Source organism: Eretmochelys imbricata, chromosome 10, assembly GCF_965152235.1.
Source record: "Eretmochelys imbricata isolate rEreImb1 chromosome 10, rEreImb1.hap1, whole genome shotgun sequence".
Classification (NCBI taxonomy): Eukaryota; Metazoa; Chordata; order Testudines; family Cheloniidae; genus Eretmochelys; species Eretmochelys imbricata.
In genome coordinates, this window is record NC_135581.1 from 24,850,796 (window position 1) to 24,878,463 (window position 27,668).

Below are 27,668 nucleotides of genomic sequence, written 5' to 3' on the forward strand. Positions count from 1 at the left end.
AAGCCTCTTTTCCCAAGCCAATGCAATAGTTACATAACATACAAAACTTTATTCCAGGATGTGTTGCCAGATTTTAAAACACTTCACCACTGTATATATTTTGACATTAGGGGCTATACAGGATTTCCCCCACAGAAAAAAATGAAATCACAAACAAGTAGGGCTTTCAAGCGATTAAAAAAATTAATCGCTATTAATCACACTGTTAAACAATAATAGAATACCATTTATTTAAATATTTTTGGATGCTTTCTACATTTTAAAATTTTTGATTTTGATTACAACACCGAATATAAAGTGTACAGTGATCATTTTATATTTATTTTTTTTACAAATATCTGCACTGTAAAAAACAAAAGAAATAGTATATTTCAATTCACCTAATACAAGTACTGTAGTGCAATCTCTTTATAATGAAAGTTGAACTTACAAATATAGAGTTATTACAAAAAATAACTGCAATCAAAAATAAAACAATGTAAATCTTTAGAACCTACAAGTCCACATAGTCCTACTTCAGCCAGTTGCTCAGACAAACAAGTTTGGTTACAATTAGGAGGAGGTAACGCTGCCCACATCTTGTTTACGGTGTCACCTGAGAGTGAGAACAGGCATTCACATGGCACTATTGTAGCCAGCATCGCAAGATATTTACGTGCCAGATGTGCTAAAGATTCATATGTCCCTTCATGCTTCAACCACCTCTCCAGAATACATGCATCCATACTGATGATGGGTTCTGCTCGATAATGATCCAAAGCACAGCGGACTGATGCATGTTCATTTTCATCATCTGAGTCAGATGCCACCAGTAGAAGGTTGATTTTCTTTTTTGGTGGTTCAGGTTCTGTAGTTTCCACATTGGAGTGTTGCTCTTTTAAGACATCTGAAAGCATTCTCCACACCTCATCCTCTCAGATTTTGGAAGGCATGTCAGATTCTTAAACCTTGGGTCGAGTGCTGTATCTATCCTTAAAAATCTCACATTGGTACCTTCTTTGCATTTTGTCAAATCTGCTGTGAAAGTGTTCTTAAAACCAACGTGTGCTGGGTCAACATGTGTTGAGACTGCTATACATGAAATAAATGGCAGAATGTGGGTAAAACAGAACAGGAGACATATAATTCTCCACCAAGGAGTTCAGTCACAAATTTAATTAATGCATTATTTTTTAACGAGTGTCATCAGCATGGAAGCATGTCCTCTGGAATGGTGGACGAAGCATGAAGGGGCATATGAACGTTTAGTGCATCTGGCATGTAAATACCTTGCAGTGCCGGCTACAAAAGTGCCATTCGAACACCTGTTCTTACTTTCAGGTGACATTGTAACTAAGAAGCAGCCAGCAGTCTCTCCCATAAATGTAAACAAACTTCTTCATCTTAGGAATTGGCTGAACTAGAAGTAGGACTGAGTAGACTTGTAGGCTCTAAAGTTTTACATTATTTTGGGGTGAAGTTATGTAACCAAAAAAAAAAAATCAACATTTGTAAGTTACACTTTCACGATAAAGAGATTGCACTACAGTACTTGCATGAGGTGAATTGAAAAATACTATTTCTTTTGTTTATCATTTTTACAGTGCAAATATTTGTAATAAAAAATAATTATAAAGTGAGCACTGTGCACTTTGTATTCTGTGTTGTAATAGAAATCAATATATTTGAAAATGTAGAAAAATATCCAAAAATATTTAATACATTTCAATTAGTATTGCATTGTTTCACAGTGCAATTAATTACAATTAATTTTTAATCAGTTAATTTTTTTGAGTTAATCGCATGAGTTAACTATGGTTAATCGACAGCCCTACAAACAAGTCATTTTGCTGGACTATTGTGACATGCATATTCAAAATTCCACAATTCATGTTATCAGTTATCAACTGGCTTGAGGTAGGAAATTCTGCATATAGTTGGCACAGTCAATTATACAACCAAGCATGTCTGAGTCATGATTTTTGGATGTATGGCCAAACTGTATAATATTAATCACAAACTTTGCCACATTTTTAGGGTAACATTTTTCATGCACTATTCCTGAATTCTAATGCGTTTATCATTCATTGGTTGAATAATTTTCAGCCTATAGATTCTTTACAGAAATGTCTAATGGGTGATTATTTAGGATAAGCAATTGGTCCCATATATCACATGCACCCCAAGACACCCATATAACACACGGCCTCTGAACCATGCACCAACAAGAGATTAACAAGTCTTGCATATAGTGCATCACGGATAGAAGTCAAGTTGAATGCTCTTCCTTCTTCAAAACAGTATAAGGAAAGATTTAAAACATCCTACAGTTCAATATGCCTGGTACCTAAGTCTTGAACCTGCATCATTGATAGCAATAGGAGTTTTGCCCTTGACTTTCATGGGAATAGGATCATGTTCATACAGAATCTCTCTCCAATTTTCTTTCCTCTCCACTTTTCTAAAGTGGTCCTTTCTTCCCAGTCTGCTCTATTCTTGGGAAAACCAAAGTTGCAGTGTTTTACCCCCCAGGCATCTTGCCTCCTCTTTGGAAAGTTTGAATTATGTAGCTATATGTTATTATAAAGTATTATTATTAAACTTCTTATCAAACTCTTAGTTTCTTTTGAAATACAAAAATCTCTATCACAGAGATTAAACAAAAAATTTAACTGTGTGTGATATAGCAACACAACTAAACTCAGAGAATGAAAGCCCTGATAGTTTGTAAATAAATATTTCATATCAGTAACAATATTTTCAACAAAAATAAATTAATTATTTTAAGAGAACAATACTTCAAACTCTTCCATCCTCAGCTAATAAAGAAATAGAAATGGGATGGTGTTTATAACCTCTTTAGCATATTTCTATGAAATATAAATAGGAGTTCACAAGAAAATCTGTTTTATGTTACAGGTCAGAGCCCAAATGGTATAAAAACATGTCAACTTACAAGCCTACGTGTGTGTTTGTTTTTTCTTTTAGACGTCAATAGTTTTTTAATAGAACTGTGAAGATTGATAGTACGGCCCAGAGGATCAGGTGTTGGATTAGGAAATACGTGATCCAGGTTTTATTTGTCAGGTTTCAGAGTAACAGCCATGTTTATTTGTGAATCTGCCATAGATTTATTGTCTGACATTGGGCAAGCCACTTCCTGTCTTTGTTTCCACTCCCACCCTTTGTCTGGCTTGTCTATGTAGACTGTAAGTGCCTCGGGACAAGTCTCTTTTATGTGTTTGTATGTTGCATAGAATAATTGGGCCCCAATAGAGAGTACATGAATACAAATGAATAATTATTAGTGAGTTGGTGAATGTCAGTGTGTCATTTCTTAATAGAAAGTCTCACCTTTTTCTCCACATTTCAGGGTGGTTTGTATCCAGCTTTTTTTTTTTTTAAACAGGAGCCCTTAACAGTTTTTATCAATAATGAGGCCAATATCAACTGGCTGGATTTGCAGGTGGCTGCACATAGCTTTTTTAATACAAACCCTCTTCTCTTTCACCATGTGGAACTCCCACGAAAGTTGGAACATTTATCATCCTGTATCTTACTGCATCTGTAGCACCAGTCAAAGAGTCAGATATGAGTGACTTGGAAGTTCTTTGCAATAGGAAAAACCTTATTGCAGGGGTGAAGGATTCTAGACTGATCAGCTTCCTCCCAGCTCTAAACAGTGTCACTGGGATAGACCTTAGGAATCTTAAAAAGAGATAGAAAAATCCACTCTTCTTCACCTCAACACCACAGAAACACTCCAGGAGCTCAAAAAGTCTGGGATCCATAACGGACCTGAGAGAGTCTTCTACGGCTAGCATTCTAGCCTACTGCCACGCTGCTTTACAAATTGCACATTATGTAAACCAGTCTATCTTTATCCACATTTAAAATAACCTTATCTTACTTCCACATATGAACTTTTCTTGAGACATCTTTACCCTTTCTATAGCCGTTATGCATGCTCCATTCATTCGTCCACTATCATGTCTGGGCATTTTGTTTTTCATCCCAATGTGTAATCTGTAACCTCAAAAATATAGTCTAACTTGACCTTGACCAATATTCTTATACCATTATTGTAACACTAATCTCCTTCATACTCAAGAGCAGCGCATGTAAGGAATTTTTTCTTTCCCCTTTCCTTCCTTAATGATCATCCACGAACGATCATCTGACTGTAGAAAGACATTGGATTGATGCAAACCACATATAATATTGTATTTATTATGTAGACAAACTTTAGTTGATGTGGTTGCAAAACAACACTGTGTTGAGATGCTGGATTAAGTTTCACTCTGGGCTATAATTAAGCTGCAAAAGCAACTGACGTTCAGATCATTACAGGTGGTAATGACAAGATGAAACAGTTTTATCTGAGACCATTAGTCCTAGTTCATTAAAATTTCCCCCAGGAAAAGCCCTGACCTATGGCCATTATTACTATTATAGTCTATTTAGGAATTTATTCTGAAAAAAAACCAACATGATTTACATATCCCTGTAGTGTCATCAGTCTAAACATGAGTTTTCTCAACCAGAAATATCAAGGTAAATTATGCAGAGTAAAGCTAACCAAAAGAGCAGTTTTACTGACCAGATACCACTACTACCATGAGGTAACATTCAGGTAGCAGCAAAGTTTCTGTTCATTACATCCTTTTTCAAATGACTTAAATTTGTTGAACTTTAGAAATACTGTAGTGCCTTCCATCGTGATGCATCCAAAATAATTTTTTAACAAATGGACAACACCATGCCCAGGGCCAGCCACTGTGCAAAACCAGAGCTCAGTCCAATATAATTTTGCCATTGAGGCAAAGGTTCTTATTAATTCAAAGGTGGGCAGGATATTATATATCACCATGTAAAAAATGGACCTCAACTAATTATACTACTGAAGATCTGTTGTGATGACTGGGCCGCCTAACTGTGAGCTCAGCTGTGACAAGTGAAATGTTTCCCATCAATAAATGTTGATCAATAAATCTTGATGGGAAAAGGTATAAAAGGAAGACAGACAGACTGAATTCATCCAAACAAAAAGGCCTACCGGTATAATTCTAAGGACTGTGTTAAGACTATGCCTGCTAAACAAGAGAAGTGTGGGACCAGAAATGAGTGAACCAAATTGGGTGTGTTGGAAATTAGGCCTCACTGGTGGACAAAATAATGAGGGGATGGGCTATTCAACCCACCACTGCCCTTTGGGGGTCCTTAGAAGAAGAGACTTTGGGGGGGAAAGTGGCTATCACAACACTGGTTAACTGAAAGAAGGGGAAGAAGCGAGCTTCACTGTCATGGCTGCCATGCTGACTGTTTCTTGGGGCCCTGGACCGTCTTTGTCCTAGTCCTGAGAGATGTCCTGGCCAGACCAGGCCAGAGAGAGGAAGCCAGATGTCACCACCAGCTCCATCCTGACCACCACCTATGATGTGAAACTTTGGCTTCCTCTCACCCTCAATGTATCCTTTTCCTTCCCCCACTGTATTTCTTCTCTCTCTCACTCTCTCTCTCTCTCCTTTTTCCTTCTTTCTAAAAAGAGTTTGGCATAGCCAACTAAAACTGTCTTTTTTGCAACACTGCTGTAAACCTGTGACCAGAAAGGAAGCTAAACAGCCAAGGGCTTGTACAAATTTGCCAGGGTGCTGAGTGACTGATAAGACCCTGCGCTGTGCCTGTGCTTTTCTCCAACAGTGAGGTTGCACGTGAGAGTTAACACCAGAGAGAGAAGCTGCATTTTGTATCTTTGCCATTCTTTTCTTGCCCCTTTTGTGTGTGTTTATCCCGTTTTGCCTTTGAGGAAACAGGATCAGACTTTAACACCACCAACAATGACAGCTCCAGCCCATGTCAACAAAACTTTGTCTCTTTTCCCCAAACAGACAGGTATTACTATCTTGAATACAATCTAAGAGACTGTCAAACAAGGGAGAGTTCTGAAAACTCTCTCCAGCTAAAGGGAAAGGGAACTAGGGATGTTGTTAAAATGAAAGCCTTACTTAATACCTTATATTTCAAAAGCTTCAATTCTTTTCCCTTCTTTTCTATATCTTTAATAAAGGATTTAAAAGATTTTAATGCTGTGTTTGCCATGGTACTAAGCAGGCTGCAGTCTCAAAAACCAGCCTCCTCACCCACACTTTGTTTAAAATTGTTTCATGTTGAACAGTTTCAAGGTCATGTTAACACCTTTGACACTTTGGGTCCATATATTCCATATAAATTAATAAAAGAGATCTACATTGGGCCAGTGTAGACTCCCAGCACTCCATGTTGCAACTCCTGCTCAGACTGAGTAGATCCATTGCATTAGCAAACACTCACCATCATGAAGAGTGGTCACACAATAGAGTCCAGAGTCTCTTATTTCAGTAAGACTCCATTAGACTTGCATTCATTTACAAACCTGCAGCAAACACTCCCTTCCATAACCCTGTGTCTGGCAAACTGATGTAATTCACATGTTCAGAGAGGCAGGAGAAGATTTAACATACTAATTTAGACTTGCTTAGATTCGCTTAGAAGGCAGTTGATATGGCTTCTCCAGAGTAAAACTTAAATTGTAAGCGCTTTGGGGCAGGGCCTGTCTTTTTAGTCTGTTTTGGCACATCCCCTAGCTCACTAGGGTCCTACTCCATGATTTAGTCTCCTAGGAACCAGTGCAATATATTTGATTATTAACAACAACAATTTTTTAAAAATTAGCCCCAAATCTAAAAAATCAAACCACTGTTATACTTGACAAACAAATGAGGGTATTGAAATCAGTTTAAACCAGGAGGGAAACAGAGTGGGGATATAAGACAATGTCATACATATCATGTAAATTTACACCCAGTCAGTGTATTTAAAACTTCAGAAATTATGTGGGAATACCCCTAAATCAAGGAAATATGTAGAGGAACAACTAAGGGTATAACAACATTTTTTGTGCTGTTCAACCTATTTTAAATAGAAAATTTTCTCCTCATATCAAAGTTTTTCAAATCCACTTAAGTCCCATTTCAAGTCAGTCCACAAAATGAATCATCTCCTCTGGTAAAAGAAGCATGGCATAAGAAACATAAGCATGGCAGCTGACCACAATCCTGAATTTCATGGGAAACAGCAGAACACTCATGACCTAAAGTATGTTATTGTCTTCTACCTCCAACAAAAGCATTTCTTAGCTACGAGTGGAGTTATTATCTGGGGGAAAATCTCACAGCTGAATTTTCAGACAAAGTACAACTGATTTTGCAACACACAAGAATCTTGGTCCAATCACAGACAGCTACTGTAGGAAACACAGGACTGAAACACAAGAGCCTGCAAGCTAGCATTTTCTTTCCATTGGAGAAAGGATTTATCTATCTATCCATCTTTACATCCATCCATCTGCCTGTCTGTATTTCTAAAGCACCTGTCACCCTAGTACTGAAAAGCTGAAGGAGGACTATAATGGAGACAGCAACTGGTAACTTCTCAAAAATTATAGCCATCCTTCCTTAAGAATAGCTTCCCCTTTGATCTGATTAACAATTTAGGGAAGCTCCAGGAATCCAATATTTTTTCTCTCTCATTTTGTTTTCCAGAAAGCCTAACTTGATTGCATTCAAGAACCCTTCTTTGTTAATTCTGATATCATGTTACCATGGTCACTCACTGCAAGATCCAAATCAGTGATCTTTCCATTAGTAGCTTTAAACTGTGAACCCAATTGCTGAAATATTGCATCACTTGCAGAGACAGGTTCCTGCAGGGCATCAAAACTTTTTGCCATGAAGTTCATCTCTTTTGCCATCATTTCCTTCAGCCTCGGGAAATGTGCTTTTGTGATTTGATGTATTATTATGTTTCTAACAACTTGCTCATTTTGTGTTTAATTTTTGTTTGTTTCTCAGTTAAATGCAAATTTTTCTGGTTTTGGAAAAACATGTTTAGAGAAACTAAAACACAACAGAAGTCCCTCCAATTGATCAACATATGGATAAAGACCTTGTTAATGTTTTTAATGAAGTAAATACTAATGGGAATTGTGTGATCCTGGGAGACTTTAACTTCCCAGATAAATACTGGAGGACAAGTGCTAGTAATAATAATAGGGCTCAGATTTTCCTGAGATAGCTGATGGATTCCTTCACCAAGCAGTTGCTGAACCAACAAGAGGGGATGCCATTTTAGATTTGGTTTTGGTGAGTAGTGAGGACCTCATAGAAGAAATGGTTGTAGGGGACAACTTTGGTTCACGCGATCATGAGCTAATTCAGTTCAAACTAAATGGAAGGACAAACAAAAATAGATCTGGACTAGGGTTTTTGATTTCAAAAGAGCTAACTTAAAAAAATTAAGGAAATTAGTTAGGGAAGTGGATTGTACTGAAGAACTTGTGGATCAAAGGCGGAGGAGGCCTGGAATTACTTCAAGTCAAAGCTGCAAAAACTATCAGAAGCCTGCATCCCAAGAAAGGGGAAAAAATTCATAGGCAGGAATTGTAGACCAAGCTGGATGAGCAAGCATCTTAGAGAGGTGATTAGGAAAAAGCAGAAAGCCTACAAGGAGTGGAAGATGGGACGGATTAGCAAGGAAAGCTACCTTATTGAGGTCAGAACATATAGAGAAAATGTCAGAAAGGCCAAAACCCATATAGAGTTGGACCTTGCAAAGGGAATTAAAACCAATAGTAAAAGGCTCTTTAGCCATATAAATAAGAAGAAAACAAAGAAAGAAGAAGTGGGACCGCTAAACACTGAGGATGGAGTGGAGGTTAAGGATAATCTAGGCATGACCCAATATCTAAACAAATCCTTTGCCTCAGTCTTTAATGAGGAGCTTAGGGATAATGGTAGGACAACAAATGGGAAGGAGGATATGGAGGTAGATATTACCACATCCAAGGTAGAAGCCAAACTTGAACAGCTTAATGGGACTAAATCGGGGAGCCCAGATAATCTTCATCCAAGAACATTAAAGGAACTGGCACATGAAATTACAAGCCCATTAGCAAAAATTTTTAATGAATCTGTAAACTCAGGGGTTGTACCATATGACTGGAGAATTGCTAACACAGTTCCTATTTTTAAGAAAGGAAAAAAAGTGATCCAGGTAACTACAGGCCTGTTAGTTTGACATCTGTAGTATTTAAGGTCTTAGAAAAAATTTTGAAGGAGAAAGTAGTTAAGGACATTGAGGTCAATGGTAATTGGGACAAAATGCAACATGGTTTTACAAAAGAAAGATCGTGTCAAATCAACCCGATCTTCTTCTTTGAGAAGGTAACAGATTTTTTAGATTTTTTAGAAGGAAACACAGTGGATCTAATTTACCTCAATTTCAGCAAGGCATTTGATACGGTTCCACATGGGGAATGATTAGCTAAATTGGAAAAGATGGGGATCAATATGAAAATTGAAAGGTGGATAAGGAACTGGTTAAAGGTGAGACTACAATGGGTCACACTAAAAGGTGAACTGTCAGGCTGGAAGGAGGTTACTAGTGGAGTTCCTCAGGGATCGGTTTTGGGACCAATCTTATTTAATCTTTTTATTACTGACCTTGGCACAAAAAGAGGGAATGTGCTAATAAAGTTTGCGGATGACACAAAGCTGGGAGATATTGCCAATACAGAGAAGGACCGGGATATCATACAGGAAGGTCTGGATGACCTTGTAAACTGGAGTAATAGTAATAGGATGAAATTTAATAGTGAAAAGTGCAAGGTCATGCATTTAGGGATTAATAACAAGAATTTTAGTTATAAACTGGGGGCGCATCACTTGGAAGCAACAGAGGAAGAGAAGGACCTCAGAGTATTGGTTGATCACAGGATGACTAAGAGCCGCCAATGTGATATGGCCATGAAAAAAGCTAATGCAGTCTTGGGATGCATCAAGCGAAGTATTTCCAGTAGAGATAAGGAGGTTTAAGTACCATTACACAAGGCACTGGTGAGACCTCATCTGGAATATTGTGTGCAGTTCTGGTCTCCCATGTTTAAGAAAGATGAATTCAAACTGGAACAGGTACAGAGGAGGACTACTAGGATGATCCGAGGAATGGAAAACCTGTCTTATGAAAGGAGACTCAAAGACCTTGGCTTGTTTAGCCTAACCAAAAGAAGGCTGAGAGGAGATATGATTGCTCTCTATAAATATATCAGAGGGATACTTACCATGGAGGGAGAAGAATTATTTAAACTCAGTACCAATGTGGACACAAGAACAAATGGATATAAACTGGCCATCAGGAAGTTTAGACTTGAAATTAGACAAAGGTTTCTAACCATCAGAGGAGTGAAGTTCTGGAACAGCCTTCCAAGGGAAGCAGTGGGGGCAAAAGACATATCTGGCTTCAAGACTAAGCTTGATAAGTTTATGAAAGGGATGATACGATGGGATAGCCTAATTTTGGCAATTAATTGATCTTCAACTATTAGTGGTAGATATGCCCAATGACCTGTGATTGGATGTTAGATGGGGTGGGATCTGAGTTACTACAGAGAATTCTTTCCTGGGTGTCTGGTTGGTGAGTCTTGCCCACATGCTCAGGGTTTAGCTGATCGCCATATTTGGGGTTGGGGAGGAATTCTCCTTCAGGGCAGATTAGCAGAGGCCCTGGGGGTTTTTCACCTTCCTCTGCAGCGTGGGGCACGGGTCACTTGCTGGAGGATTCTCTGCACCTCAAATTCTTTAAACCACGATTTGAGGACTTCAATAGCTCAGACATAGGTTAGTGGTTTGTTACAGTAGTGGGTGGGTGAGATTCTGTGGCCTGCGTTGTGCAGGAGGTCAGACTAGATGATCCTAAAATGGTCCCTTCTGACCTTAAAGTCTATGATTCTATGATTTCACCAATTTTCACTGTTTCACTTTATTGTTGTGGAATATTTTCTGCATTGTATCATCAGTTACTTTGGCTCAAAAGTCAAATCATCTTAGTGCTAGCCTCGAAGAGGAGCAGATAATTGTCTAAAAGAAATATCTCACCACATAGAACAAACTTAGGGAGAATGGGAACAAGGAGCAGATTGTTCCCCCTCACTTGATAAGGATCCAACCAAGGGAATAAAAGGAACGACAGGACTTTCCTATGGGTGCAACCTCCCCCATACAAGATTTGGTTTTCATAGGTTAGGGCCCTTCTAACTTCATGTGTTGTTAAGAAGTTTTGAAATTAAAAACAAAAGGAATAGGAAGCAGGGCCTTTTTTCCCTATTCTGTATTAGAATTTATGGAATATATCTGAATCTATCTCTATATATCTGAAGTTCTACATAATAAGAATATGATTCAGGTTGTATTGGATACTGTAGGTAGGAGAGCAAAATGTGGTTCTCGTAGCATATTTTACAGACCAGTTTGCCTATCCCTTATTCTTGTCTGTGTATGTGTTTGTTCAGCACAGGCATCTTTACAGTTGCACAAAGGGGAACAAAATGTGTCCCTCATTTTTTTTCCTGTTATTTTTTGTAATGTTTGCATTTTTGAAGGCGCTCTAAATTATTCACCCTGGCCAGTGCGCCACATAACACAAAAACCAGGGGGTTCACCTATTAAATTAATAGGCAGCAGGTCTAAAACAAACATGAGGAAGCACTTCTTCACACAATGCACAGTCAACCTGTGGAACTCATTGCCTGGGGATGCTGAAGGCCAAAAGTATAACTGGAGTTCAAAAAAGAATTAGATGAGTTCATGAAGGATAGGTCCATCAATGGCTATTAGCTAAGATGGTCAGGGATGCAACCCCATGCTCTGGGTGTCCCTAAACCTCTGACTGCCAGAAGCTGGGACTGGACTGCAGGGGATGGATCACTTGAAACTGGCCTGTTCTGCTCATTCCCTCTGAAGCATTTGGCACTGGCCACTGTCAAAAGGCAGGAAATGGGACTGTCTGGAACATTGGTCTGATCTAGGGTGGCAGTTTTTATGTGCTTTTCCCCACCACCATGTCTTGTCTTCCTAATCAGCTTTTATACACCCAACAATAATATTTTGGTGGAGAATCCCATTGAACAGCTAGGCATGTTAGTTTATGGCATGGACTTCGGTATTGCAACCCCACACAGTGACTAACTTTATCTGCTGCTGCTGCAACAGCTGTTAATGCATCACTTGCTGCTGCTATCTTTGTCTCACCAGCTACTGCCACTGCCTCCATTATATCATCCCCAACTACCACTTAAGTCCCTTATCAAAGAGTGTCTTATAAAAGACAGTTGTTAGTAAAGCTAATGAGCCTCCAAAAGACACAGGGAAATTAATACCACAGAAAAGCAAAGGATTGGCTATCTCAGTTCATTTCCCTCCTCCCACAAGACAAAACAAGAAAAATAAAACTTAGGACAGATGGAAAATGGACAAAATCAAAATGCAGGTACAGTTCACGGGGGCAGGGAATGTTTTGGTATCTATAACTATTATCACATACTGCAGCAAGGGAGATTGTGGAGCCAAATGGGAAGACACTTTGTGAAAATGAAGCAGATGAAAGAAATCAGGGAATGAAAAAGAACAATGGCAAGTGACCATATCAGTTGGGGAAAGTATAAGGCGAACACTGTGAAGTCTAAAGAGAAGAGACGGAAGGGACAAGGAGAGCATGTAGGTCAAATTCACTACTGAACAAGCTATTACATTGCTGAAAGGAGCCTCTAAAAAGAGAAAAAGTGGGAAAGCAAAGATCTAGTCAGGTTGCTTAACTGTCAGGTATCATTATCTTATCTACAGTATTGATAAATTCTTACACACATACACACACAAAACCCTCACTACCAGATTGTTACTGTTGGGACACAGTTTAATTTAAGATTTTATTTATAATGTCATAAAGAGATAACAAAAGATCAATGGATATTTTAATGAACGGTTATGCAGATGTTCTTGGGTCCAACAGGGGAATAGGTTGCCTATTATTATGGCTCAATCATCTATATGACATACTACTATGGTCTGTAACATGCATCTATGAATGTATTGGTAAACCCCTTATAAATGGGTTCCTTTTAAATGGAAACTTAATGGTGAGGAATAGGGTCAAACAGATGCTATCACCCCAATCAATTTTAAGGGACCACCCAACCTTAACTATTCCCCTGTTATCCTTTAAAATGAACATACACTGATATAAGTCAGATATACATTTTCTCTGGAATGCATTAATTTTAAAGGGCCAGATCTTCAGCTCCCCTTAGTAGGAAAAATGGAGACTGGATTCCCTTTATGAAAAGGAAACTGTATGTCAGGAAAACATGGCTTATTATTTTCCAGTATCTTAGAAGCAGAGAAAATGGCATTTTTAATTAAATATGAGGACATGAAAGACAATGTTGAGATAGATTGTAAAAAAATATGAAGATAGTACCTTCAAATAAAGGTGTTAGAATTCAAATTTCTGAGTGCAGTAAATGTTTTGGGCCCAATTCTCCCCTACATCACACCCATGGAAATCCAAAATAACTCTTTTGAGATCAACTAAATTACCCTTGCTCCACCTTAGCGCAAGTTAATGGAGAATCAGGCTCCCTGACTCTAGCATTCCTGGGATAAGTACATGTAAAGAATTTATAAAGTTCTGCAGAAATTCCATATTTTCACAAAATCTTAGTCAGTGGGAGGTGCCATTCTATATTAACTTTCACTATGGATTGGATCATTATCCAGAGTTATAGATTCATCTGATAAAATGGAAAAACAGGATAAATTATTCAAAAAAGACATACATAGTTAACATGTCATCAGTAAATTCTCAACAGTACAGAGATTTGAAATATTTCTCAGACACATGATTAATCACCTGAGCATCTGATGTAAATTCATACATCACTATTGTGCTTTCAAATATGGATTTTTATTCTCGTTCTTCTACTAAATGTTCAGAAGAGTACAGTACAATATGTTAGCTTCCCCCATCTTAATCAATCTGTTAGTACAGCTAAGAGGACATGCATTATTTGTTTAGGTCACTCCCTGATAATTTCCAATGTAAGAGTTATTTCATTCGTTCCACCAATGTTGTAATATTTTAAATATTTGTATTAGAGTTTAGCCTTCTATTTTCTTTTTACTTGTGTGTTTTATGTGAATCAAAATACAGAATTGAAACTCTAGGGATTATATGAAGGGGACGTTGGTGACACTGAGATCAATGAGGAAGTTATTTTTCACACTGGTAGGCTTTTTAGAACTCAGTCTTGTAAGAGGATCCTTACCTATCTTATTCTTTCAGTTACACATTTTAGTTGGAAACATACAATAAATATATTGTCAATTGCTGCTAATTAAGACCCTGATTCAGGAAGGCACTTTAAGCACAAGCTTAAATACATCCCTATTCAGAAAAACCTTAAGCATGTGTTTGAGTCCCACTGACTTCACTGGGACTTATGAACATGCATAAATATAAATATATGCTCACATGCTTCCTCAAATAGGGATATTTTCCTGAACTGGAATGTAAGACCCTAATCCTGCCAAGATTCACACAACTCCTTAATCTTACCTTCTGTGAGTGGTTCCATTGATGGTATTCACTATTTACAGCATGTAAAGCGCATAAGTCTTTGCACTATCAGTGTCTTAGGGATGGATAATGTGAAGTGGAAAACTATCAAAAGTATCCACTGAAGGTCTGACCGCATACTCATTCCTTAAGCAAAAATTCTAATTGGCTCTGATGGGACTGAGGAATAAAGGATTATGCCACTAGAAGAGAATCAGGGTGTGAATATGAATTCTGTCTCCATGGATAAAATGTATTCTTTATATGTACAGTCAGAACCTACTGTCTTCCACCTGAAGGTTATTTTCAGTTTATTGAACTCTCCAGCCTCCTATTGTTGGATCATCTAGACTGGACTTGTCATCTTCGTTCCACCCTCACTCTTACCATAATTATTCTTATTATTTGTTATCTTTACACATTTCCTTAAGTATTTACCCTCATTTCAGATCCTTCACCTTATAGAGAGAGTAGCAACTATCAACAAAAAGTGACTACAATATACCTTAATTTAGGGATAACCACCCAACCATTATTGCCTTCATGTAGACTTAGAATGGATACCAAGAAATGTTATCCAATAAGGCTGAGATGTTCAAGGCTGCCTAGGCAAAATGGACATGCATCCCATTAACTTGAAATTGGGCATCCAAATCTCATAAGGCAGTTTTGGAAATCTCAGCCTAAAAATATTGAAAAAGAAATAAAAAGTTTTCTAAGCAAAATGTGAAAGGTAGGCGAGATTTTGAGAGCAGAAAAATGGAAGAAGATATGCCCAGAGGTACCTGCTGGCTGGTTAGCAATGGTGGACATGAACAGAGGCCAGAGGATGCTATGCAAAGCAGAGTCATAAATCAGGAGCAACAGCAGAGATCTAATGGATGCAGGCTAGAAGATAATAAAAGAACATGAAATACTTCTAATATTGATAGAAAGCACCAGCCATTGCTGGCTATTACATTGAGACCCTGATCCGGCAATGAGCTCCGCACTGAGCTTAACCTACTCATGGTCCCATTGACTTCAGTGGAGTTGTGAAAGGGTGCAAAAGTCTGCCCATGCAGGATTGGTGACTTAAAGCTGTTTTATTTCAAGAATATCATGAATATAGCTGTTTTCTCTGATGCAGGCCTAATCTGGAGTAAAAAAATCAATTTAGACAAAGAGCTAATTCTATTTACTTATATGTGTTGGATGCTGTATTTGATTGAAACTTTCATAGCGTGCAATGAATTTTAAATGGAACTTTGCATTGATAATGAGGTTTGGTTGGGGTTTGGGCGGGGGGGATGGGGAAGGGGGCATTGCTGTGATTAGTTAATTTGGGTAATGATGTTCCCTACAAATGCATTTTGTTTTCTTTAAATTTTTGAAAAATTCTACTTAACAATAATGGACACTGTTTCAGATTGGTTTGATATTTGTCATTAACATTTGCATTACCAAGACCTTCCTATGCAATTAGATAATCAATTCTATAAACACTGTGCTGTGAGCAGTAATTTGAAAAAAGTTCACAAACTCTCTGCGATCAGTGCATTTAATTGAGGTCACCCTGCCAGACGATACCATGTGGGATTTCTAAAGTGGAGCTCAGACCTTTGCTCCTCCTACCCAGTTAACCTTCACCAGAGAATACGTTGTCACCAACTATTGGAATAACAAAAGAAAAAACAATTATTCTTTTAAACAAAAAGGCATTCTGTAGGCCTGATCCAAATCCTAAAGTCAATAAAAAACCTCCCATTGACTTCAACCAGACCCTTAATTGGTACTGTTCTTTGTGTCTTCCTGTGATGTTATATTCCTTCTTCATCCGTCTGCTGAAGGCCTGATCCTGCCCTGAGAATCATGTGGATGGGCTCTGTGTTTGCATGAAGTCCCACTGAAGTCCATGGGGGTTGCACAGGCTTATGGGATTTGCTTGTGCAGTTCTCAAGGGTGAGGGCCTGAGTTTATAAACTCCACAGGGGAGGAATACAACGCTGATACTATGGCCAAGGTCACAATATTGATGGATGGATGGATGGATAGTGGGGGCATGCAAGCAGCTCCATAGTAAAGGCTGCATTAGACTTTTGCATTTAATGGGAAATACCAACTGTTTTCTAGCCAAATGGAAAGGCAAAAGAAAAGGAAAAGTGAAATCGGTGATAATTAGGCACCAGGAATACTTGAAGGACGTAGCAGCAGTTTCCATGAATTTGGCAATTTTAAATAACTTTAGGTAAAAACAAAATCTGTTTGTTTTAAAAAGAGGGCAAAAAGTGGTTCTCTCCCTTTCCTGTGAAAACTACTCACTGGCTCAGCTTTACATTTGTGTACAATGCAGGTATCCATCCTCCATGGTGCCCAAATGTGTGGGTGTTTTAAAGGACCAGCTTTGGGTGAAAATAAGCATTTTGGGGATAAAGAGTTTCAAACTAACATCCACAAACAGGGATAGGATTCTGAGGCCGGGCAGATGTTATTTGCCCCTATAGGGCTAACAGGTCTCAGAGATGTTCATACGGATTCTTACACACATACACACACTGAGTAGCCCCGACTCCATAAGTAGCCCCCATTGATTTCAATACAAATATTTGTAGAGTTAGGCACTATGAAACATGAGTATAAAGTGACAAAATCTGTCCCACTGAACTCAATGTCAAATCTCCCATTGATTTCAGTGGGGCCAGGTTTAGAAGCATTTAGAATCGTTTGCGTATCAGAGGAAGGCGTTGGATCATCAGAGGTCAGATAAGAACTAGGGAGGCAAGGAGTGTTTGCCATCTTGTATCAGGGTAATGTATTATTACCATGTTCAAACATGTTCATTAAGTTATGGCCTGTAGTCTTCCACCTACCGTACTGTACTGTGTCTGTTTTAATTCACATCCTGCCAGTGGCAACACTTGCTAAAGACCGGTCAGAGGCTAAGTCCTGCATACTAGACAAGAGGGAAGGCAGGAGGCCTTGGGTCAGATCCTCATGTGGTGTAAATAAGTGTAGCTCCATTGGCTTCAATAGAACTATGGTGACTTACACCAGATGAGAGTCTGGCCTCTAAATTTTCCAGAGGAGTTTAGTTTGCAGTAATGAATAGGTTCTCTCTTTAATATAAATCATTGTTGCTTTATGAAATTACTCAGTATAATTTTATAGCTGACTGAAACTAATTTAAAAATTTGCTTTGCTAAAGGCTTGTGCACCAGCTTGAACTTTCTAGCATTAATCTTGGAAAATTAAGAGGTGGTGAAATGTGCCTTCATTGCAAAGAATAAGATGCATCATAAAAATTTAGCACCGAATGAATGAATATCTGTCATGTGAACAGACCAGGGCAAAATTAGTAGAGCTTTGTTTGTTTGTTTTGGTTTGTTTGTTTTTTGAAGGTTGTTTCTTTTTGTCATTTTCCAGGATACAGATCTGACTTTTTAAAAATCCATATATTATTAATCGTTGACTGTTTCATGCTTGGCAGACATTTTAGTTTTGCTCAGGTTAAGGACAGTATGATTGGACCCTGTATCCTGGCTGTGCTAGTAAAGTTTACAAGGAGAATCAAGTTTGCCTGGAAAGGTGGCTTTGGATTTCTCTTAGATCTTATCGATTCATCCATTTTACAGCAAAATGAGGAACAATGGCAATTTGTAAATTAGGACATTAATTAGGTTTAAAACACAGTAGTGATCGGCAAAGATGAAAAGATTAATTGCTGATTTGAATGTGCAGTAAAACCCCCTGAAGTGTGGATACATATGAGAAGCAGGACTAATTCCACCTCTTTGCTTAGCAAAATGGACATAGAACGTTTAAAAGAACAGAACAGATCCTGCAACCCTTAAATGACTAGCCCTAACTCACACAAGTAAGTTCCAGTGATGTCAGAGAATCCTACTCAGGTGAGTAAGCGTTGCAGAAAATAGCCTTTTCTCTTGAAATTTCCAGTACACCAGCAATCAACTTTTCTTGTGACATTTTGGAGTACTACTCCTGGTTTCAGGCCAAAATGAGAAACTACAGATCAGGAAGAAAGAAAAAAAAAGTAGGACATATAGTCAACAAAATCTTTCTAATCTTAAATGTTGGTTCAGTTGTGGCTTAGATTTTAGAAGAAGGTTCGGCGTGGGGGGGGGGGGGGCGGGGCGGGGGTGAGAAAGACACCAGTTCACCTTTTCTAGTTTAATATCAGCAAGGAAGATTCCCACTCTGAATTAAATTATTTTCCATTTTAATAACAGGACTCGTGTTTTATTTCAAGTACTATTTATTCAAGTAATATTATTTCAAGTACTGACCAAAGTATATTCATAAATTCTATTTTTTAACAAACAAAATACACACAAAATATAAAAATCAAGGGTGAGACATAAGGAAGGAAAACAAAATTGATCTGATGCCCTAAACATACTGTTATTTTATTTTGGGGAAGCTTGTAGTGGGGCAAAATAATTTACAGCCCAGGTCTGTCCCCTTTACACTGCAAGCAGCTTCAATGAATCAGTGAGATTACTTGCAGAATATAGCACTACTCAGCAGGAGAACAGAATCAGGCCATTAGACGATAAATAAATTACAAAAGCCCCAAGGGTTTTACTAAAACCCTGGGCTTAAAGGACTTTAAATTAGACATCATGAAACAATGCCATTTTTGCATGCTGCCCATATTAAGGAGCGATGACTAGGCACACTGCCATGGGGGAGCAGAGGAAAATATTGTACTTTATAGAGACACAATTCCTCCCAGGGTTTCCATGCTGAATGGGGAAAGGAATAATTTATAACATCCCTTCATGGGGTGTGTGATGGGACATGCCTCCATCCCTCAGACAGCAAGCCTAATGAGTGTCCCTGTATTTCAGGCAGTACGAATTAGGTTCACCTCCAGAGCATGCTCTGCCTGGGGAAAGCAAACTTAAAATGGAGGGGCTGGCCACAGAGTTGAGGGAGGGGGAAGTTTCCCCAAGAAGAGAGGCTGCTAGAGACTGGTAAGGAGCTCAGTAGCCATGGGAGCCCAGCCCAAGTCAGTGACTAGCCATCCCTTTCCCACCCCCTCCCTTGTTTAGGGCAGACACACACTGCAGCCCTGAGAGGAGCTCTGGATGTCTGCTGCCAGTCAGTGCCCTGTAGCTGGACCTGAGAAGTAGCACCAGGGACTGGAGATAATTAGACTCAGAAAGGACCCTGGAAGTGAGTCCACCTCCCACAGCGAACCAAGAGCTTGCCCAGGAGTGGGTGTTCTGGAGGGCAACCAGGGCAAATGACAAAAGGGAGGACAGCTAGATCTGGCTGACTACAGGGTGTAGCATACTTCCCTTCACACAGCCAGACAGTGCTGCTGACAGCCTGTATGCAAAGACATAGGTATACCTACTCCTTGCCCACCCCATCCCATCCCAGCCGGGAGCACCCAGCACACATACGCTGCACTCTTCCAAAAGCCTGGAGATGTGATCCAGGTAGCCTTACTTGTCCAGGCAAGGAGATGAGGAATGCTTGCTCTCCCCTGTTCTCTAGCACAGCTGCATAAAGGCATGTCACAATCTAGTCCATCATTTTATTCCAGAGAAAGTAGATTATTTGGGTTCAAAAACAGTATATGCCACATCATTTTCCCATTTCCCCCTTTCTCCTGAAAGTGACTCCTCTGTAACAGCTATTTTATTTCAGAATGCCTTTCCATATAGATTTCATTTTATAATGTACAACCCTTTCTCATCATGGCCATGGCTATATTTTTTCTGCTATTATAATTCATTGATAGGGGACCCATTTAAGGAATCTTTCAAATGCAGTCATATCTATTCTATTTCACGGTCTTTGCCCTCACATCTAGGCTCATTATTTCTGAAAGAGGAATATATTTCCTAATCGAAGGAAGGATCTACATACCACATGGAGAGAATAAGTGTCTTCTGAAATGATGCTCCACAAAATAACTGACAAGAGACATATATCTGTGGTTTAAAAAAATCATCGTTTAGGGTTATTTTATTGTAATTTTTCCTCAGCAAGAACAATTTGGAAAGTTTTGAAAGGAATTCAGGTGAAACAAAGTCCTCAGACCTTGTAAGTTTCAGGCCCTTTGGACAGAAAATGTTTGTTTGTGGGTTTTTTCCAGCCCCCCCCCCCCCCCCAAAAAAAAAAAATTCAGAAGAATTTTCCTTTTAAAATGGTTATAGAACTTTTGGAGGTTTTGGTGAAAAATCAAAATCTGAAATATTTTGATTCTGAAATGTTGCCACAGTGCCTCATGGGAATTGTAGTTCAGGTGCCTTATGCTCTCGTTCTCTTCTATAGGCTGTCTCTCTGGTAGGACTACATCTCTCATGATGCATCATGGTTTCCCCCTCTCACTGAGGCAAAGCAATGGATCATGGCAGTCACATGGTCAAAAAATTTGTTTAATCAAACCCCCAATTTTCCATTGTAAAACAATTTTGATGTAAAATTTTCAACCAGCCCTGCTCCTTATACAGTAGGGTTCAGCATCCTAGTGAAGCGGTTCTCAAGAGCCCCTTATTAAAATATTGACCACCATTTTCCAATTTATGCTAGTACATATTTTCATAGTGACAGGTTTAAAAAAAAACACAAAAGCCTTTTGTAGTTTCCTCCCCCTTCTATTTGAGACTAGATATGTACAGAAGGAATAATCCTGCAGTGGCAAGAGATTCACTGGCTAATCTAACAGGTCTTTTCTGTGTGTGAGTTCTGTGCTTCAGGTGTTCTAAAACATATTTTCCATGATACAACCATAGGTTTAATGAGGACTTGTGGCACCTTAGAGACTAACCAATTTATTTGAGCATAAGCTTTCGTGAGCTACAGCTCACTTCATTGGATGCAAATGCTAAAAGGATCAAAGCACGAGTGGTAGTCTGTTCCGCATGAAGTGCATAGGTGGCTCGACTCCCAGGAAGGGATTACAATCTGTGCCTGCTGAGTCTGGCTCTGTTTATGACTCAGCCTCTGTCCCTCAAAGGATTTGTATGGTGTTTAATCTCAAACTGGCTAACCCCATCATTGACTACTGCTCACCAGCATGGTCTATCCATTGCTGACAACTCCCAGCTGTCAAGGCCAGTGTTGCACTGTTTCAAGTTATGCTTCAGTGTGTCTTTGAAGCTTTCTTCTGGCCACCTTGTATGCAGTTGCCTATGTTCAGTTCACCATGCAGCAACTGCTTTGGCATTCAGGTGTCATCCATCCTCGGCACAAGACCAGCCCAGAGTAACTGTGATACAATGAGCATGGCTTCAATTCTTGTGGTGTGACTACATTCCAGAACCTTATTATTGGTAACTTTACCCTGCCATTTGATGCCGAGTATGGTATGCAGATGTCATAAATGGAACTTCTCTAGACGCTTAATGTGATTACTTTAGCAGGTCCAGATCTTACACCATACATCAATTTGGACAGGAAAACTGCTTTGAAGACTCTTAACTTGGTTTGAAGCTTAATACCATGGTTGCTGCCAGATTCTGCCTGATAATCTGCCAAATGAGGAACTGGCTTTGTTGACAATAATGCTCTTATCTTATCTGCTCATATATTGTCTGCTCTTTTTCTATAGTAACATTATTTGACAGTATACTGCCAAAATAGCAGAAGTCTGTAGCACCATTCAGTTGAGTGTTGCTGATGGTGACTTTTGATTTCATGTAGGATTTCCTGGGTGCAGCTACATGGCCTCTGTCTTTTTCAGACCAATTATCAGCCCTTAACGTTCTGCAGATTCTGTGAATCTGTCTGTAATCAATTGTATCTCTTTTAGAGTACGTACTTCAAGAGCACAGTCAGCATACAGAAGCTCATGAACAATTGCCTCAAAAACCTTTGTGGAAGACCACAGATTATTCGATTAAATGAAAATATATCCTGTTATCAGCATTTAGGTCTCAAAAGTGTTCAAAAGATCATTGAAATGCTATTGCCACCTCTGAAAGATCTCTCCCTTGTCAGTGGTCAATGTTAAGCCATGCACACTCTTCAAAGGCGCTGTAGTAGTATGTATAGGACCATATATGTCTTTCGAAGCAGCACAGAAGTCTTTGGCCTCATGATGGTCGACATAGCCCTGGATTTCACCTGCTTTGCTATTCCACCATTGATCCTGCATGTCTCTAAGCTTAGACTAGATGTTATGACACAGATTCCTGTATGTTATAACTGTGTTTACAGGGATATGGGAAACAAGAATTTGACAATACATTTCATGTTTTTTAGTGAGTAGCTATTGAACTTTTGGATCATTCTCATCAAACCAACCTTGATCACATTGTTTTGCTGTACTCATAGTGGTGAGAGCAGCTTGATATGAAAAGTCATCCGCTCACTGTTTACATTAGCATGAGTAGTCAGGCCAGCAGGGTCAAATGAAGCTACTGTAATGTTATTAACGAGTTGCGCTCATGTAGCTTCATTTTGTAATGACTTTAAGTTGAGACATCTGATTGGTTATAGATGTTGGCTTGTGAATGACTGATCAAATTACTAATAACAGTTTGGAGCAGATCATGTGATGGTCTATCCAGCAGTCTGCCTGTGCATGGCTGCAGTGCTGTGTACATCCTGTAGATCTTGCAGCTGGATAATGATGTAGTCAACAAGATGCCATTGTCTGGATCTTGGGTACATCCATAACGTTTTCTTTTTGTCTGATAAGTGGAGAAAGGTATTTGTGATCACTAATTGCCACTTGACATGCTCACTAAGTAGCAGTACCATTGCTGTTCTCTTTCCCCGTCCCATGTAGTCCTACTCCAGACCACCCGATTACCACATTACTTCCAACCCTTCCTTTAAAGTCCCCCATGATAATCAATTTAGATGCCAGTTTAGAAACAATGAGTTTGTCTAAGTTACTATAGAACTTTTTTTCCTCAGTGTTGGCATTTGTCAGGGTAGCAGCATAAGTGGTGAGGATGGTTACATACTGCTTGTGTTTCACCGGCAACCAGAGAACCACAAGGATAATCACTTATGAATTTAGGTAGAATGTTGAGCTTGGAAGCAATGGCATTACCGATGCCAAAGTCAATACTCGACTGTCCTGGCTCTGAAGATGGGTGACCTTGCCAGAAGAACATGTATCCTGCACCGATCTCTGCGAGTTGCCCTTCATCAGTGAGTCTGGTTTCACTCAGTGTGGCAGTCAACCCTACACCTAGCCAGTTCTCTTGCAACAAGTGCTGCTCCTCTCTCAGATCAGCTTGTCGCTGGTAGGGTTGTCACTTAAAGTCCTAACATTCCACAAAGTTATTGTAATTGGTGTCATGAGCTGCCTACATGAAGATCTGGGACTACAACCACCAGTGTCACACCAGGCCTGCTGCTTCACCACTCACACATCACTGTAAAGCTTTCCTCTGTCATCAGAACACACACGACTTGTTTTTAGTTCTGGTGGCTTGTGTCGCACCATCCACACTCAGTTGCCCGTTCACCTGTGCTCCAATGGCATTCACAAAACAACTGGGGGTAGGGTAAAGTCTATGACCCTCGATATGGCATCATGCCATGAGGCCTCTATAGTGGTAGACAACTGTGATGCCTGAATCTGCTTGCTGTGTCGTTGTAAAGTGTAACAAACACTCTTGTCCACCACAGAAACCGCTGAGGTCTTTGCTATCGATCTGGTAGCTTGGGACATGAGTTAGTGAGTGTCAGGGAGTATTTCACACACTGGTGGACCTGTTCACTACAATTCTGGGGCCCTGTGATGCTCTGAGACCCCTTGCAGAATTTGCCTGGGCACATAAGGACAGTTATCAATTGGTACCACCCAGGATGCACTGCAAGGGTCTTGCCTGTAGAGAGGCCATGTACCAACAGGGTGCACACATGCACTCAATCTCCTTTAACTACCTGATACACAAGATAGCGAGTATGCAGGCCCACAGGCACAAATTTAGAAATGTCTAAGTCAAACCCACAAATTTCAGTCATAAACAATCACAAGAGAAGTCTCCAGAAACACCTTCTCTTAAATCTGCAGAATTCCTAGGAAAGCTTCTTCAGTCGACAGATGCACCCAGGATATTTCTCAAATTCTTTTTTGCATTAGCTGTTGTAGCTCTTTTGTACTAGTGCAACTGCTGACTCAGAGAATCCAGCCGTGCATCTTGAAGTCAAAGGTGCTCACTTGTTAGTCTGTCGCTGTTGTTAGTTACACACTGGCAAAATGTGCATTGTGTCCCATTCTACTAGTCAGTCAAAATTAACAGCCAGTTATTACCAGTAGTCAACAGAGTTACTCGTATAGCTCAAGTGTTAGCGATCAGTGCTGACAGTCCCAGGTTGAAACCCTCTTTGTGAGGGAACCATTGTGAACTATATCCATCCGGGACTTTTTGTTGTGCGTTTGTACAGTGCCAAGCACAGTACACGCCTGGTCCACGACTGGAACTCCTAGACCCTACCTCTATTCAAATTGCTCTGAGAAAGCAGGGACAGGTAAATGTTGGGCAAGCAGTAGCAGATCTGTAATTACTCTTAAAATCAAAACAGGAGAATGGAAGAGAGTGGGAAAGATGAGGAAAGGCACATGGATGAGAAAGGAATTCATGCAAAACAGAAGAAATGGGAACAGAAGGAAAGGGGAAATGGATGGATAGGTGAAAAAAGGAGAAAATGCAGAGAAATAAGCAAGTGTATATTAGGTACAACCCCTTCCTTGCTTCCTTCCACTTCTCCATTCCTTCCGATTCTTCATTTTGTTACCTTTCATTTCCTTTTCTTCACTTTCCCCTGCCATGGCTCCCTTCTTAGTGTGAACCCCTTTGATTCCCAAGAAACCCTGCCTGCTTGCATACCTTCTATATGTTATCCTGGGATATACTGGGCTGGCAAAACAATGATGTTAGCAGTTTCAACCATGGAATGTAAGAATGGTCTGCTATTTCGTACTAGTTTAAAGACAGAGAGAGAAAAAAAGGCCAAAACTAAATGGAAAAAGGAAAAAAAAAAAAGATAATTCTTCAAGGTTACGGTTCAAGCACTTGCATTTTACTAGATAGGTAATAAGAAGAAGCAGCTTCTGAGCCCATTAGTTTTGCTCAGACTCAAAATATATTTTTTATACACCAATCAAAATAATGAAGAAAAGATGCCAGCTGCCAGAGTTGATTTTTCCCTTTGAATAAGCTGAGCTAGGATGAAATTTAGGAGTGATGAGCCAGAGCAGTAGATCAAGACATAAGGTCTATGGCCCAATATATAAAGCTAACATGTTTTGAATCTTGGCAGTGAGAATATTATGATTTGCTAAGACATTTACTAGAGAAATAGGACAATTTAAAAGCTCACAGAGCACGAGTACTCTGGCGTGATGGGTCAGCTCCAATAGCCTTTGCACACTATACATGCATGAAGGGATGGACTCTGAAACTAACTCAAGTCCCAGAAAAAAGTGTCTCTCTTTTGTTAGGCCGAGGAACAAATTCACCCTTTCCTATCAATGTAGTTTTCTTTGCTGGATATATTTATACTGTGCATTTCTGAGAAGGGTAGAATGCAGAAGTGAAGCCTCTAAGGGCTTGTGACAGCAGGCTGGGATGTGAATCCATCCTGCACTAGCCTGCCACAGACTAACTGTCCACGTGGACCCTGCTGACATGCATTAATGGTTTGTTAATGATCTAGTCCGTTGAAATAGGACTCGTTATACCAAATGCATTTAGACCCACTTACTATGTGCAGCTTATACCTCCTTACACTTCACTTCCAATTGACCAGCCCAATGACTGAAAATTATTTATTCCCTTTCATACAGAAGGATTGCCAAACTGAGTGTAGAAATCACCAGTAAACTGCAGCCACCTCTGGGGCCACTGATATTGATCACAACTAACTCCCTAATGTTTCCAATTGAAAGTTCTGCTTAAAAACTGGTGTTATGGCTTCAGGGGTGGACACATTGCCAATCGGAACCAGCGGCACAAAGTAGAGAAACCTTGGCTCCTCCCCCATCAATGTGTCTGGTGCAAAGGTGGAGTGAGCTGCTATTGGAAAAGATCATAGCAGATTACTTCTCCCTGGGAAGAGGAGGAAATCCAGAGAACAAACTGTGAATGTCATAGGCACAACTCATTCCCTCCTCTGCTTCTGAGACAGCTACTTCCCAGCCATCCCTTCAGGTTTCTGGAGCAGCCTGAATGTTTGCTTCCCACTGTGATGAAAGGATGTAAAAAGGGTGGCTGGCAGAGTTCCTGCTGTCTTTATTTTGAGCTGCTCAAATTTTATTGTATGTATTGCATTATTAATAAGCTGCCAAGATGCCTAAGGCCTCGGATAGGTGGGTATTTTTTAATTTGAAATCTAAATAAATAACCTAAATCAGGACAGATTGTAAAGATATGATTTAGCCTTAATATAGCAAATATACTGTCAGGCTCAGATATCAAATAAAGAGTTTACAGCTATTTCATGCCACCGATTTTGACCTTGATAGTAATAATAATTAAGTATCAGCTCACTAACACTTGATGAAACATCCAATGCCAGGAAAATCTAGACTAGCAGAATTGAGATGCAGTTCTTCTCCCATTGAAGTCAGTGGCTAATCTCTTGATTTTAAATTTCTAGAATATGCATTCCACCAGCTATGGTTAGACATACATGTCCATATTATCAATTTGTGCATCTCTTCCCAGATCCTTCCAGTACCATGATGCTAATGCCTCACTCTCTCTCTCTCTTCATATACAAGATCCTCCAATGATATACAAACAACAGAGAAGTTCTCTTTAATTAATATGACTAAAGCTTTCATTGCTAGAAACAAAAAACAAAAATGCACAACGTAATAGTTTTACCAATTCTTTTACAAGCAGTAAATATTTCAGATATAACCCTGCTTCTCCCTTTCACCAGCATTTTTAGCAAATGCCTCGCACTGCATTCCAAAGCTTTATAGCCAGAGAGTTTCCTGCTTTTGAAACATTTATGAGCTGACTCAGATTACATTGGTTTACTGTTCTATATGAGCAGTATCAGCAATTCCATTTTTAAAAAGAAAAAAAGTGTTTAGTTTTAGTTTTGCTTAGTCTTCATTGCTCAGTGGGACTTTGTAGACGTTCCTCAGGATGCTGCTTATGATTTTATATATATATGGCTCGCTTCAAGCACTCTGGAGATATTTAACTATTTATTGAAAACTACAGGATATATTATCTAAGCCTCAGAATAATTCTCCACTCCACAATGAACTCCTT